The 4,430-nt window shown below is 43.1% G+C and overlaps 1 non-coding gene across 1 annotated transcript; it reads left to right on the plus strand.

The window, feature by feature from the left end:
- Window positions 1-3,466: 3,466 nt before the first annotated feature.
- LOC129039765 (small nucleolar RNA SNORD45) lies at window positions 3,467-3,538 on the plus strand. The gene has a single exon (XR_008503466.1). It is a non-coding gene; the product is annotated as a small nucleolar RNA SNORD45 (small nucleolar RNA).
- Window positions 3,539-4,430: the final 892 nt, after the last annotated feature.

Below are 4,430 nucleotides of genomic sequence, written 5' to 3' on the forward strand. Positions count from 1 at the left end.
ATGCTGGCCCATAGAATGATTTAGGCATGAATCCCTTCTGCTCAGTTCTTTTAGAATAGTTTCTGCAGGGATGGCACCAGCTCTTCTTTGTACATCTGGTAGAATTCAGTTGTGAATCCATCTGGTCCTGGGCTTTTCTTGGTTGGCAGGCTACTTATTACCAATCAGTTTCAGACCTCGTTATTGGTCTGTTCAGGGATTCAGTTTCTTCCTGGTTCAGTCTTGGGAGGGTGTATGTGTCCAGGAACTTATCTATTTCTTCTAGATTTTTTGGTTTATGTGCATAGAGGTGTTCATAATATTCTCTGTTATTTGTATTTCTGTGAGGTCAGTGGTAATATCTCTCTTGTTTTTGATTATGTTTACTTAAATCTTCTCTCTTTTCTTCTTTGTTAACCTAGCTAGTGATCTATCTACTTTATTAATTAAAAAAAAAACAGCTCCTGGATTTATTGATCTTTTGAGTGGTTTTTCTTGTCCCAATTTCCTTCAGTTCACCTCTGATTTTGGTTATTTCTTGTCCTGAAGGCAGATGATTTATTATAGAGGTGAATATTTGCTTATGTAAGGCCCAGCCTTCTAGGGACCCCATTTCTACATATCTGTCCCAGAGAAATGAAAAGCTTATCTTTAACTGAAAAACCTGGACATGCGTGTTTATGGCAACGTTATTCATAATTACTCAAAACTGGAAGCAATAGAAATGAGGCCAAATCTGGAGGCTTTATCTGACCGTTACGATCCACTAACCTCCCGTTGTGCAGGAGAACGTGTGTTACTCTCACCTCTGCATCCAAGGGATCGCACTGTGCAATGGAGATCACAACTGCTCCACGGAGGCAGAGATTAAGAAGATAGGCAGAATACGCATTGTCATTCCCAGAAGGGTGGTTGTTCATAAATCTGAAACCAAACTATTAAATAACAACAGCTGTAGCGCTGCTCTTAACCAACAACATAACAAAAATATCCCCAGTTATTCTGACCAAGGTCTGCAGAGAGTCAGCACTAGAATTCTGACGCAATCCCACTAGAAAATACTGGTAAGCTTTTCTCCTAAAATGTTAGGGTATTTGAGAAACAGAGTCACATCACATACTTCAACAGAGTGCAGTTCAACAAACTCAGCCTATCTTCATCACACATTTTAAAACCGAATTATGTATGCAACTCCTTTCTGTAAAACAAATACTCTTTCTTTTTTCTTTCTTTTTTTTTTGAGACAGAGTCTCCCTCTGTCGCCCAGGCTGGAGTGCAGTGGCGCCATCTCGGCTCACTGCAACCTCCGCCTCCCGGGTTCAAGCAATTCTCTGCCTCCGCCTCCCGACCAGCTGGGATTACAGTGACGCGCCTCCACGCCCGGCTAATTTTTGTATTTTTGGCAGAGACGGGGTTTCACCATCTTGGCCAGGCTGCTCTTTAACTCCTGACCTCGTGATCCACCCACCTAGGGCTCCCAAGGTGCTGGGATTACAGGCGTGAGCCACCGCGCCCGGCCAAAACAAACACTTTTACGACAATTGAAAAATAGAAGTTTCCAATTCAATTTTGCAACTAAAAAATAATAATAATGTGGTGCCTTCATGTTAAACTTTGGAAAAAACCAGGGAAGCTGCTTGCTCTGGTGAATAAATTCTGTAGAACCTTGAGGCTGTTCGCAGCGTACACCGACTTCTGAGGCAAGTAGGGGCTCCCTCTGGCGGCTGCTCCGGATGGCTGCTCCGGGATTGTGCGGACCTCCAAGCTACACCGTCTCAAATCAACAGAAGCCAGCAGGAAGCTGCCTTAGATGTGGTACATGATCTAGCTAAGCACCGTGGACAGAGAGAGTTGCAAGAAAAATGGTGGCATAAAGTAACTGATCCTAACATTTCACCTACGAATTGACCCCTTGCAGGGAATGAGACAACACAACTTCTCCCATAGGCCTGGTGGTCAGAGAGGCTGGATCAAGAATCTCCATAGCCCAGCGAGAAGCCACGCGAACATACCCCTGTGTGGGCATCCGTGACCCGGCAGCCTGCAGAACTCCTGGACCAGAGACGTCCTCATCCTGTTGGAATATCCAGGTATCTCCACTCTGAATGTTCTTATCTTCCTGGAACCCCTCTTTTTCTCCTAACATTCTTCTAAATGAAATTCCATATCTACTACAACACAGAAAGAGAGGCGGAACAAGAAAAACTAGTGATCCACTAATAAGAAGGCCCTGGAGCCGCTCGATGTTTAATCTTCTCAAGGGAGGAGAATGTGTCTCATACTTCTCAGCATCTGAAACGCAGCCTTCGCTAACGGCACAGTTTCACTGGACGTACTCCCAGGATCATAGATGGCAGCCGGGGAAGGCAGTGAGGGTGGAAATGTCTCACTAGGCTGAATTGAAGTAGGCCTACCCATTGCCTCCTTTGCATGTGTTTAAGTATTAAAAGAATCTAGTAATTTGCCCATAAGAGATAATCAAACAAGAAAACAAAGGTGTATGTGCAAAGATTTGAATCTTAGCTTTATTTGAAATAACAGAAAATTGGAAGTCAATTCATGTCCATCAGCGTGGGGCTGGCCACCTGCCAATTCATGTCCATTTCCTGGAGGGAAATGACCCAACCATGGAGAGAACGATGTTCACTGATTGCATTGGCGTGGCAAGAACTCCATGTCGTATTGCATCATGAAGAAAGCTGCCCCGCAAAATGAGATGCGATTGACGTTGATGTGTCTGTACTTGTGCAAAGAGAGATTTGGGAAAGGAAGTTTACTGAAGTGTTAACAATGGGTTACAAGTTTTTGAAGTGATTTTAATTTCTTTTTTTTAAGTTTCTGTTAGGCTGGGATTTTCCCCATAGATATGCATCATCTATGTCAGCAGTCCCCAACCTTTTGGGCACCAGGACAGGTTTCGTGAAAGACAATTTTTCCACAGACCAGGAGTGGGAGGGACGTTTTCAGGATGATTCAAGCACATTACGTTTATCATTAGATTCTCACAAGGAGCATGCAAGCTAGATCGTTTGCATGCCCAGTTCACAATAGGGTTCGTGCTCCTATGAGAATCTGATGCCGCCATTGGCCTGACAGGAGGTGGAGCTCAGCTTCGCTCACTTGCCCAGCCACTCGCCTCCTGCTGTGCAGCCCAGTTCCTAACAGGCCACAGACCAGTACCAGTCCGTCATCTGGGGATTGGGGATCCCTGATTTTTGTAATTGGAAATAAAGTTGTTCGCATTACTTTAAAATAAAGACAGTACCATCGTTATAAAGTATTCTCTAAGTGCAATCGTAGGGAAAAGTTCTGCTGAAAACTCTAGGGATGGTTAGTCGTTTTAGGGAAATACGGGGAACTAGATGGATTCTGGTTTTTATTTATCTTCCTTCAAAACAGCTACTAGTAATCTGCAGAAAAGATGCATGGGAAATAAGCCAGGAAAACTGAGCCCAAAGTGAGGTGCAAAGGTTCTAAAAGGATCAGTGGTCAATGATATCGTGGCATGTATTAGCTGAGTCCAAAGTTGATGTGAGTTCCAAAATTATACTGAGACTTTGGGGGAAAACAAAAGCTCAGCTATGCTCATCCATCAGATTTCAGTTCCTTCATCAGTTCCTTGAGTGGCCACCACTTCTACTGTGATAAGTCACCACTGACCTGCACCACTGCTCTGTTCTTGTCACAGTTACAAGGTAAGATTTCTTTAAAAGATTATTTGACTAACAATTGGCCTCACCCATTTGATTGTGAGCTTCGTGAACACATGCATCATTTCCTTTTTTTTGAGACAGAGTCTCACTCTATCAGCCAGGCTGCAGTGCAGTGGCACAATCTTGGCTCACTGCAACCTCCACCTCCCGGGTTCAGGTGATCCATCCACCTCAGCCTCCTGAGGAGCTGAGACTACAGGTGAAGGTCACCATGCCTGGCTGATTTTTGTATTTTCTGTAGAGACAGTGTTTCATCAAATGATCCACCTGTCTTGGCCTCCCATAGTGCTAAGATTACAGGCATGAGCCACATGCCCAGCTATTTTTATTTTTATTTAGTTTTTGCTAATAATTTAATCCTTGGTGGTTGACACTTATTAGGGGCTCAAAACAAGTTTGAGTAAATGCATGAAAGCACTACATTGTGAGCTTAAAAAATAATTATAATACTTGGACTGTGGAAACAAAATTACCTTACCAATCTGAAAATTGCATTTTGTACTTTTTGCTTTAATGGCATATTTTGAAAAAATAAATGCCTCATAATTTTTCCTTGACTGTTATTTCATTTTCTTTATTCCTCAAAGATACTGTAGACATTGGAGGAAACACCAGAGCCCATACAGGGATGGTTGATTGTGAGAAAAGGTAAGACAAGTAAGTCTCTCTATTTGAAACCCTGAAACCTTGTTTCTCAGCAGGCACATTGCATGCATGATCAAACAGATTAGTGTGGTT

The sequence above is a fragment of the Pongo pygmaeus genome, chromosome 5 (assembly GCF_028885625.2).
Source record: "Pongo pygmaeus isolate AG05252 chromosome 5, NHGRI_mPonPyg2-v2.0_pri, whole genome shotgun sequence".
Lineage (NCBI taxonomy): Eukaryota > Metazoa > Chordata > Mammalia > Primates > Hominidae > Pongo > Pongo pygmaeus.